This window comes from Scylla paramamosain, chromosome 12 (assembly GCF_035594125.1).
Source record: "Scylla paramamosain isolate STU-SP2022 chromosome 12, ASM3559412v1, whole genome shotgun sequence".
NCBI lineage: Eukaryota > Metazoa > Arthropoda > Malacostraca > Decapoda > Portunidae > Scylla > Scylla paramamosain.
In genome coordinates, this window is record NC_087162.1 from 15,817,948 (window position 1) to 15,830,304 (window position 12,357).

General features: G+C 38.0%; 1 protein-coding gene and 1 long non-coding RNA gene across 2 annotated transcripts in view; both read left to right on the forward strand.

Annotated features, from left to right (window-relative positions):
- LOC135105749 (serine protease svh-1-like) overlaps nucleotides 1-12,038 on the forward strand; it is a 68,946-nt gene extending 56,908 nt beyond the window's left edge. Inside the window, exons 32-33 of the mRNA XM_064014206.1 lie at nucleotides 11,022-11,206; nucleotides 11,631-12,038. The gene's annotated coding sequence lies outside the window, so the exon portion shown is untranslated. The remainder of the gene's footprint in view (nucleotides 1-11,021; nucleotides 11,207-11,630) is intronic.
- Nucleotides 682-1,389, forward strand: LOC135105748 (uncharacterized). The gene is made up of 2 exons (XR_010270991.1): nucleotides 682-815; nucleotides 962-1,389. It is a non-coding gene; the product is annotated as an uncharacterized LOC135105748 (long non-coding RNA).
- Nucleotides 12,039-12,357: the final 319 nt, after the last annotated feature.

The window sequence follows — 12,357 nt, forward strand, 5'->3', positions numbered from 1 at the left end:
AATGCTATAAGAATTACCAAAAGGGATAAATCAATTTTCAGAAATTCCTTATCCTGATTTTCCTTTCCAGGCTTGTTATAGTGATTTGCAATTGAGCGTTTCGTGATTAACCTGGTAGGATATGTTAAAGCGTTACGATCTTAGTGCAATTAATAGTTTCCTACAACTGGAAATCCTTCTGAAGATAATACATGGGGGGAAATTAAATTGATTTACTATTATTGTTTTTCTATCGTAATTTAGAGCTACGCTTAGCTGATTATTTTCTACTCTTATCTTTTAGCGTTTAATAGTTCTCCTTTTCGTGTTAAAGGAGGAAAGAAGGAAAAGAAGTGTTTACATAAGTTAAGTGGTCGTGCATCATCTGAGATTTCGTCATGGTAGAGTAGGAAGGCTTGATCAGAAACGTCCCTGTTCAAATAACTTAAAATATTTCCAAATTCGAGACTTCTGTGGAAGATAAAATAATTACTGTTACTGTCTCCTTTGATTACAATTACACTGTAAGCCTCCTTACGCCGGAGAGTAACTCAGTGGTGCTTTCTTATAGTACACAGAGAAGTGCATTTTGCGTCGTTTGAGATCTGCCTACAGTGATTTTTTAATGCCGTCCTTTCGTTCGTTGCCACTGAGGGTTGTCTAAAGGTGGTGTCCCCCGGTTTTTGATCAAACATTTGATCTTGCCACTCGGTGTTTGCATTGATGATTCGGGCAAAAGAAGGCATGAGGTTGCTGGCCTGGTCTGGGGTATAAAGGAGAACCCTTAATGTCCTCCCCATCAGTCTACTGGAAACCCGCAGCTCGCCAACATGAAGGTGAGTGCAGCCCTGTCCTCCTTTGTCTTGTGCATGTTAAAACAGAAACATTCAGTCATATTTGAAGATTTCTTTTTGTTCACAATCGTTTCGGTAATGATTTTATCCATTTTACATAAGAGACATTGTTCCTCACTTCCCGGCAGTTCTCCTTGTTCTTTTTGGTGGCTATGGCCTGCCTGGTGGCGGTTTATGCCATGCCAGGCCCAGTTGCCATCGCTGGCCCTCATCCCGAGGCCTACCCTGATCCTTCAGCTGACCCTCACTGGGGGGGTGGCTATGGCGGCTGGGGAGGCCACCACCACCATCACCACGGCCACCACCACTGGGGTTAACTTACTCGGACCGATTTCTGGACGACAATGGCAACGGCAATGATGGAAACTCCACACGAATCAGAGAGGGAATATTTCTTTCCGCCTTCCCTTATGCATCTCGCATCCAGGGGGGCAAGGGCTAGAATTTACCTTTGGTTACACTAAAAATTAATAACTGATGGGAATGTATTTTTTGTATACATAAATCTTCATTGGGGATAACTTTAATTTCTTACGAAATAAAGTCTGCACATTAACTTGTATTTCAATGAATGCTGAGCTGAAAGTGAACCTGTTGTAAGTGCAATTCATAAATGTCATAAGTAAGTCGCCTTTAAGTTTTCACATAAAAATATTACACACACACACACACACACACACACACACACACACACACACACACACACACACACACACACACACACACACACACACACACACACACACACACACACACACACACACACACACACATTCACACTATACATACCTACTCGTATTTAGAAGGCAAGAATAATTATTGGAAGCGTTTAATGTCAAGGTCGTTATCAGCCCACAGTGTGACCTGATATTTCTCCAAAAAGTACATATCGGGATGTTAGATGGATAGATAAATAGATATAGACAGATAGATAGATAGATAGAGATAGAGAGATAGATAGATAGATAGATAGATAGATAGATAGATAGATAGAGAGAGAGAGAGAGAGAGAGAGAGAGAGAGAGAGAGAGAGAGAGAGAGAGAGAGAGAGAGAGAGAGAGAGAGAGAGAGAGAGAGAGAGACCTATGGGCCAGGACAAAAGGTCCACTTCACGTCTTAGCAAACACACACACACACACACACACACACACACACACACACACACACAGACACAGACACACACACACACACACACACACACGCACGCACGCACGCGCGCACACACGCACGGACGCACGCGCGTGCGCGCGCACACACACACACACACACACACACACACACACACACACACACACACACACACACACACACACACACACAGTTCACTAAGGAAAGCCACAAAACGCCTGACTTTAGATCCCTCTAAAATTTCTGATTGGGGCAGAGTAAACTTAGTATTGTTCAATACCTCAGAAACTCAATTCCGCCATCTATCAACTTGACACAACCTTCCAGACAACTCTCCCCTCTTCTTCAATGACGCTCATCTGTCCCCCTCTTCTACACTGAACATCCTCTGTGTGTCCTTTTCTTATAATGTCATCTCTGCTAAAATAGCCTCCATGAGGTTAGGCGTTCTGAGTCGCCCCCTCCAGTTTTCTCACCCTCCAGCTGCTAACTCTGTACAGGGGCTTATCCGTCCATATATGGAGTATGCTTCACATGGAAGTGGGGCGGGGAATTCCACTCATACCGCTCTTTGAAACAGGGCTTGACAGCTTTTCGTCTTGTCAATTTCTCTCCTCTAACTGACTGTCTTCAGCCTCTTTCTTATCGCCGCAATATTGCATCTATTGTTATTTTCTACAGCTATTTTCATGCCAACTTTCTCTTCTGATCTTTTTAACTGCATGTCTCCCCTCCTCCCGCGGCCTCGCTACACAAGTCTTTCTTCTTTCTCTCACCCCTGTTCTGTCCACCTTTTTAATGCAAGAGTAAACCAATATTCTCGATCATTCATCCCTTTATCTGGTAAACTATGGAACTCCCTGCCTGCGTCTTTATTTCCACCTTCCTATGACTTGAATTCCTTCAAGAGTGAGGTTTCAAGACACTTATCCTGTAATTTTTTTACTACCGCTTTTGACTCTGTTCGGGAACCAGCATCTCAGTGGTCCTTTTTTTTAGGGCCGAGATGAAGGCCGAGATGAGGCGATTAGGTGAAGTAAATGTAGATGAGTTGTATAAATATTTCGTAGATAAATTGCATACAGGTAAGTTAGCAAACATCCCGTATAGAGCAATAAGATCGCAAAAAAAAAATGACCCTAAATGGATAACTGCTAGGTTAAAACATTAGATAGGGCGGAAGAGAAGTATATATAAGAGATTAAGGGCAACTGATGATGTTTTAAGGGCACAATATAATGAGTTAGAACAGTCAGGAGGTTAACGAGGAAAGCTAAGGGCAATTATGAATTAAAGGTAGCCAGCCAGGCGAAGACGAACCCCAAGGGATTTTATCAGGTATACAGGACAAAGAAAAATGATACTATATGTACATTAAAGGCAGCAGATGGGGAGCTGGTTAGTTCTGGGGAGGAGATTAGTAAAATTCTGAATGAGTATTTTTTAACTGTCTTCACCCAGGAAAACAAATGCAAAGTACTTAGCGTAGGTAGAGGAAACCCACACAGTGGGTACACAATAAACAACGAAGCTCTAGTAGGTTCAGGGTACGAAAAAGATTGAGGAGGTATAGTTAACTCTGAACTCCGTCTAGGAAAGTAATGCATAGAGGCCAGAAACAAGGCAAATAGGGTATTAGGATTCATTTTTAGGAGTGTTAAAAGTAGAAGGCCCGAAGTAATATTAAAGTTATATTTGGCGCTGTTCAGAACTTATCTAAACTACGCTGTGCAGTTCTGGTCAACACATTACAGGCAATATATAGGTCTATTAGAATCAGTACAGAGGAGAATGACTAAAAGGATACAGGGAATGAGGAGTATTCCTTGCGAGGCGAGATTGAAACTGCTAAATTTACATTTTGTGGAGAGACGTAGGTTAAGAGGGGACCTGATAGAAGTCTTTAAGTGGTATAAAGATTATAACAAGGGGTTTGTAATAAAAAATCTTAGGATCAGCAACCAGGATAGAACAAGAAATAACGAGTTCAAGCTTGAAAAATTTAGTTTTAAGAAAGAGGAAGAAATTGGTTTTCAAATAGAGTGGTAGATGAGTGGAACGGACCCAGTAATCATGTTGTCAGTGCTAAGACATTAGGGAGCTTTAAGAGAAGATTAGACGGGTTTATAGATGGGGATAACAGATGGAAATCGGTATATTTCATACAGGGACTACCACGTGTAGGCCTGGTCGCTTCTTGCAGCTTCCCTTATTTCTTATGTTCTTATGTACTCTGGACTTCATTATAACTGTCAGGCTCTACTTACTGGTACTGTGACAGGCGGCGTGCCCATCTTGACCCTCTCTGGTCCTGACAGCTCTGTCTAGCTTGTCTCTCTCTGTCTTCTTCTGCCTACTCCTGTCTCGTAATCTTCATAATATACACGTGATGTTAGAGCGACCTTTTGCCCTGACAAGGCTTTCATTCCTGTAAGATTTATTTTCCAATACTTCGATCGTACGGTTTATTTTCCCATAACTTTTAATAAGGTTAATTTTCGAGTAACTATATTTGTTTTCCCATACTTTTATCATACAATAAAGTTAATCTTCAAGTAACTATATTTATTTTCCGATACTTAGATCATACATTTTATTTTCCCTTAATTTTCAATAAGGTTCATTCCCGAATAACTTCGGTAAATCGCAATTTCATTTAATCAGGAACAAGGAGGCACTGTTTCCTGTGTTTTGCCAGCTGTCCGTCTTGTTCATGTCATTTGCTCCCGGTGACATCTGCTTCCCTCGTGTATTAATTTAATGATAGCCACCTGGGTATCTCTTCTTGTAATCTGCTGCTAATCTCAGGCTGTGTTAGTCTTGTGATGACTCACCGCATCTTGTTCTTTTCGGTGGTCAGGTCTCTTCTCTCTTCTATCAGATTGGTGATATCTTCTTGTAATCTTGCTACTGCTTTCTGCTTATCATCTTCTTTCCTTATTTATTTTTTTCTACTTTCTTATTTCCTTCTTCGTTTCTTCATTTCTTTATTTTTTGTCTCATTCTTCCCTCTTACGTGTTACATTTCTTGGTGATTCTTGGGTTACAACATCATGAAAGTTAATGATAACAAACTTGCATGATGTGTTTACTTTGTCTTCTATAACAATATTAACCTCGCTGAGTTTAGATGAGCTGCATTTGAATCGTATGGCGCGTGAGTAACTAAAACTGTCTGGATATTTAGTTCGGCAGCAAACAAATTGAGTGAAAAATCAAGATTGTTGACATTTAAAGGAGGAATATATATATATATATATATATATATATATATATATATATATATATATATATATATATATATATATATATATATATATATATATATTATTTGTTTAATTATACATTTAAACTCATTCTATTAGTTATCGTCTCTGGCTATACTGTAACTTAACTGGCTTGTAGCAATAAATATTTTTTTAAACTGATTTTTTTTTTTTTTATGTAAGTGGGCCACTGGCCAAGGGGAGCAAAAATTTTCAGGAAAAAAAAAAAAAAAACCCACTTGGGTGCCAGTTCCCCAAAAGACTGCCTAACAAAGGGATAACATGAACATGATAAAATTTGGTGTCTTAAAATAAATATTCTGATGAAGAGGTGAAAATGACAACAGTTAAACGTGTGTCTTAATTTTGAGAATATGGCGAAGGAGAAGAACCCTAAGCATTTTAAAGATATTATTCAAGTACGTACCTCCCGCTCAGTTATAACCACACCACAATCATCTTCACACCACACTCTTCCACTACTCCTTACTATGTTTTTTTTTTTTTTTAATTACATCACCCCACTACCTCATCACTCTTGCCACAACACACTTCAACTTGAGTATCCTCCCAGAACAAACATCGTCCCGTCTTGCTACAAGTCATCCCCCACCACCCAATATTCTCCCAATCTTGTGAGCACCATCCCTTTACCTTCTAAGATCAAGGTCTAGCCAGATGATGATTGGGTACATTTACCCAAATTCCCTGGAAACGTGGAAAGTATGAGGAGCTGAGATGACTTTTTTTTTTTTTTCAGGATGTAGAATGTGTTTTACGAAGTTTGTTATTGGTGTTCTGCTGCTTTCTTGTTTTACTTGTATCCTTTTTTTAATGTTCTGTGTTTATGTAATTTTGTTTTTGGTTTCTTCTTAAATATATATTTTTTGTTTTATTTATTTTTCTTTCTTGCTATAATTTAAATTTTTGTTTACTTTCTCTCTCTCTCTCTCTCTCTCTCTCTCTCTCTCTCTCTCTCTCTCTCTCTCTCTCTCTCTCTCTCTCTCTCTCTCTCTCTCTCTCTCTCTCTCTCTCTCTCTCTCTCTCTCTCTCTCTCTCTCTCTCGTATTATTGCTGCATTTTTTTTTATTTGATCTTTTCTTATTTTTATTTGAGGTCAGGTGCAGGTGTTGTTTGACTTCGGCAGCTGAAATTTCATCGTACTATTTTCTTTTATTTTGCGTTTTCCTTAGTGTATTGCTTATCTTGTTCTTGTTCTTATTCTTGTTCTTGTTCTTGTTCTTGTTCTTCTTTATCAGTGTATACTTTTTATGTTTCAATATTAATTTCCCAGAATACATCTTTTTGTATGAAAACAAGAGGTGACCACAACTTTGGCATATCATCATTATGGATATGCCCTCTATTAACGTTTGTTATTATCATAAGTAGTGGTAGAAGTAGCAGCAGTAATAGCTATGGTAATAAAACAACAACAACAATAATAATAATAATAATAATAATAATAATAATAATGATAATAATAATAATAATAATATTATTATTATTATTATTGTTATTATTATTATTATTACTATTATTTTTATTACTATTAGTAGTAGTAGTAGTAGTAGTAGTAGTAATAATAATAATAATAATAATATAATAATAATAATAATAATAATAATAATAATAATAATAATAACTATTATTATTATTATTATTATTATTATTATTATTATTATTATTATTATTATTATCTTCGCCATCGTCACGTCGTCGTCGTCGTCGTCGTTGTTGTTGTTGTTGTTGTTGTTGTTGTTGTTGTTGTTGTTGCTGTTTTTCTTCTTCTTCTTCTTCTTCTTCTTCTTCTTCTTCTTCTTCTTCTTCTTCTTCTTCTTCCTTCTTCGTCTTCGTCTTCGTCTTCGTCTTCTACTACTACTACTACTACTACTACTACTACTACTACTACTACTACTACTACTACTACTACTACTACTACTACTACTACTACTACTACTACTACTACTACTACCACCACCACCACCACCAACATTATCCTCTTTCTCCTCCTCTTTCCCTCCTCTTTCCTCCTGTTCTCCCTTCCTTCCTTCTCCCAGAGATTTGCGATTTCGCGTGTAGTGTTGTGGCTTTGTTGGAATGTTTTGGTTTTATTCCCAGATTTGACATCACTGGTGTTCACTTATGAGACAGATGCATAAACAGTCAGTCCTACAAACAGACACATGCATACAGATAGACACATGCATAGTACTCTAATCGAAGTTTTCTTTTGCGTGTTTTGTTTTTATTTATTTTTTTATTTATGATTCTTTTGTTTTTGTTTCTGATTCTATCCAGTAATTCAGGTATTCGGTACATTCATCATACCGTTATCATGTTCTTTAGTCTTCCCAGTTTTGATCCACCTGGCTTCGATTTCAGTCATTGGTGCTGTATACCTCTCACCCAACTCCCTTAACTATAAAAAAAAATTCTCTGACTATGTAACTTTCATGTCCTGACTCTTCTCATTCACGGAGAAGTCCATTCTTGGAAACCTTATTGTTCACCACAGGTTATAGCTTTCCTCTCCCTTCGCTGACGAACCTGGTGAACTTCGCTATCCTCCACGACTTAGAGCAATTAGTGTAGCACCCTACCTGTCTTTTAGATGCACCCAACATTCTTGACATTTTTTCTAACCTGTAATCCTTCTGCTTATTGTGTCATTCTATCTTCCTTGCTGGGCTCCTCCAATCACAATCTCATATCAATGTCTTGGCCTATCGCGTCGCTGTAACTCATCCTCAGGATTTCCAAAAGTGGAGGTGCCTCTGGTGTTATGCCTCTGATAATTGGAGAGATCTAAGGAAATATAATTCAGTATACTACAGGCGTTTTATTTTGTGTATCCTTCTGTTCTGGAACGGTTGGACTACAGTACTCAACTAGACAACTGGTTGTCTTTGGAAGATATCGTAATATTAGAAGGGATGAATGTTACTGTGGTAAATGTAATGACGGACATAATATAGGAGACGAATATCAACTATTGTTCCAGTGGCAAAATCAAGATATTATTAATTTATGAAATAGGTGTATTCCTGAATATTACAAAAGTAGGTCTGAACCATGTGAAATTTATTTCACTGTTGCAGTGTAGAAATGTGCACTTATTGAACGTGCTGGCTCAATTCATTAACAATGTTTTTAGGCTTTTTAGCTAAATAATCGTTGAGATTTGCCAAACATCAGCTGTGTTTCACATTTTATTGTAAAAGTCTGAGCAATAAATAAATTATTCTACTCGTATTCACACACACACACACACACACACACACACACACACACACACACACACAGATAAAGAGATAGTTTAATGACTATTGTTTCAATACGCACACTTATAAAAAGTATACAACATCTTTAAATGTATATAGTTGACAAGTACACACATATAAAACAACTCTAGTCCATAGATTGATAAAGCACAATACAAGATACAAAATACAAATACAGTACAAATACAGACTTACAAAAACCCTCAGTATTACACAAACGCAAAACATTTAATTGTAAAAAATTCTGAATAAATCACTAAAACAGCGCAGTAAGGCAATAAAAAAATCTCTCTAAGACCTGGCGTTATGCTAAAAGAAATAGTAAAACAACACAACAAGGCAATAACAGTTTTCATTAGCCTTTTAATATTAAGAAGATGCACACACAAAACAGCTAAACTGACAGTAATTCTAAAAGAAACAGTAAAATAGTGAAACAACCTTAAATCAATAACATTTCTCAATGCACTGTAAGGCAGTAAAAAAAAAAAAAAAAATCGTAAAACTAACACAATTTGGCAAAACAGAAAAAAAAAACCCTAAAAAATATTACTATAATATTAACATAACAGACGATTAACGTTCTCAATATGTGATGCGTAATGCTGAAAGCATCATCAAAACCGGACACGAAGTGCCACTCTGTCTGCACCTCCTTACACATACGTACACAAACGTTCCTCTTCTGGTAGGGGGTCTTCGTCCCCGCTTGTTCCATCGTCTGGTCTCAATACACAGACTGTGGCTTGATGTCCACAAAGGAGTGAAAGGGATTCTAATGCGGTTGTTTACAGTGTGGCGGTCCTTCTAAATACTGCGAATCGTGAGTCCGGGGTATAAAGTATGCTGTGGTAAATCACACACTTTGACCCACTGGACGCCGTTATCCGCTCGTACACACTTTCGATGCGGTCATTCATGTCAGGTACTCTGGTGTCAGTAAATTTCCTTATTGTACTGCTCGCAACTATTAGGTGAAAGGTAATAACACAGGCAGACATCAAAGGGTCATCCGTTAAGTTACTTCTCTCTGATGACATTTTGGAATAAAACATGCTGCTTCAATTTAACTTGGTCGGGAAGCGAAGGATAGCCCACCTCGACATAACACACGTTATTTAGGGTTGACTTAAGCACACCCAAAAGTTGCTTGAGGTACCAATTATAGTTTTGTGACCGGCTTAAGGTCAGCTCCCACCAAGGCCTCGCAACCGTACAATAGCGTTGACATTAATCCCGCGTAGAACCGCGTCCTTCGCTTCACCTCAAATCGTACGTCGTTATTTTTGTTGACAAATGATACAAACTTCAGCAGGTGGCTTAACTTATTCTTAGTATGCTCACCACACACACACACACACACACACACACACACACACACACACACACACACACACACACACACACACACACACACACACACACACACACACACACACACACACAACTTAATTCCTTACACCATTATAATATAGAATGCAATGAATCTCAAGTTGTCATTATCATCACACCAGTGCTTAAATAGAAACACTTGTTACCTGTTGACTAGACCGTATTATAAAATTAGAGACCATTAGACAAAAAAAAAAAAAGCTAAGAACAACGCAAGAATTACATTCATAATCCATTCTTTGAGAGAGAGAGAGAGAGAGAGAGAGAGAGAGAGAGAGAGAGAGAGAGAGAGAGAGTGTGTGTGTGTGTGTGTGTGTGTGTGTGTGTGTGTGTGTGTGTGTGTATTTTGATACCGAGTCGAAAAATGGGCGGTGCAATACGACCAACAAAGTACGTATGATGCTTATTTAGATAGATAGATAGATAGATAGATAGATAGATAAATAGATAGATAGATAGATAGATAGATAGATAGATAGAGAGAGAGAGAGAGAGAGAGAGAGAGAGAGAGAGAGAGAGAGAGAGAGAGAGAGAGAGAGAGAGAGAGACCTTTCAAAAAAGTGCAAGTTTCCCTTTAAATCGTCTGCTCCACGTTGCCCTTGGCCTTGAACTTCCCATGGGATCACTGGACATGCTGGCATTTCTACTGTCACCTTTTTTAATCGATGGTTAACTCTGGTGCCATTAAATAAAGATGCATGAAGGGACTTACTTCCATTCTGAAACTCAACACTGGAAATTTTACGTGTCGATATGGAACATTTAATTCATGCAACCCTCTAGTGTTTATTAGTTTTTAAGTAATACGATCCTTCATTTTGTTTGATATTGTATCCTCCACTCTAAAAGGAGATGTAGTGAAGGAAGGAAACGAAATGCACGTTTTTTATTTATTTATTTATTTTTTTTTTTCATGCTTTAAGAAGGAAGCAAAACATATAATTTACGGCGTTAGAGTTTCTTATGCTCAGACCGGACACTCCCTAAGATTTCTTCCGTGTCATCATTATCTTCACTCATCCTCTCATGGCTCCGTATTTACGTAAGCTTGGTCTTGAATTTTTGCTCCTGCTATAAATTATCCTCATTTATTTACCGGGCATTTTCCCCGATGAAAGATGTGCAAACGCAAACAAGTCTTGGTGCGGCAGCTGCGTTACGTGGCTGTTTCCGTCGTTGTTTGGGAAAGTGACTCAGCTTGGGGGAGCCACGCACGTCAGCGACCCCTCACCAGGTATAAAAGAAGGTGATGGGGGCCTCACACAACAGAAGGCTTTTGAATTCTCGCGGTTACATCATGAAGGTGAGTGTCCGGAGCTACTTTTGTACTGACATATCCCGTCATGCTATATAATTGATGATAAAAATACGCTTGTTATATGTAAGACTGTAAAGTTAAAAGAACCTGCCAAGCAAAAAGATTTTATTTTGTCAGTGCCTGGTTCTGTGTAGTAGGGAAACAAAACTATCACTGATGGGGAAATTAGCTTTTGTTTATATATCTTATAATTTTTATTATTTTTATTTCGTTTTTGCAAAGACGCTCTTTTCTAGTGAGCTGTAAGGTGTCTATTTTTTTTTTTTTTTTTGTGTGTGTGTGCCTAAATTTAGTTTCCTGTAATTGAATAAGTGTTAAGTGGTTGCATCATTGAACTAAAACTATTAAGTAAAATGTTAACATTTTTATTTTAGAAGTTCTTGACAAAATGTACATATATTTTTTCCAGATTTCTCTTCTGCTGACGGTGGTGTTGTCCTGCATGGTAGTGGTCCTCGCCATGCCAGACCCATCTGCTCTCGCTGAGGCCCATCCTGAAGCTCTGCCCAACCCCTCACCTGACCCCTGTGGCTGGGGAGGCTGCGGCGGCTGGGGTGGCTGGGGTCATGGCCATCATCACCATGGCCACCACCATCATCATCACGGCCACCACCATCACGGGCATTACTGGGGATAATTAGCTGAACATTCATGCCTTGCCAGAAAATCATTCTAAAAATGCTGGAGGAGAGAATAAAAATCAAGCAAACTATGAAAAGGATTCCAGATCGGCAATTGTGGAGTCAAGGAAAAGCTCACCAACTATTGTGCAAAAACTGTGAGACACATTTTTTTTTAGAATAAATAGAAAATGCAATGTGCATTATTTAGCATTTTGTCCCTTTAAATAAGTTGTTCATGCTCTTGTGGCTCAATATAAAATACACACACACACACACACACACACATATATATATATATATATATATATATATATATATATATATATATATATATATATATATATATATATATATATATATATATATATATATATATATATATATATATATATATATATATGCCTCAACTGCCACGTCCTGCGCCTCTCAAGCAATTTTTGAGGTATCCTCTAAATGCTTAAGTTCGTACAGGGAACATAATATTGAGTTATCTAAAAGAAATACACACAAAAA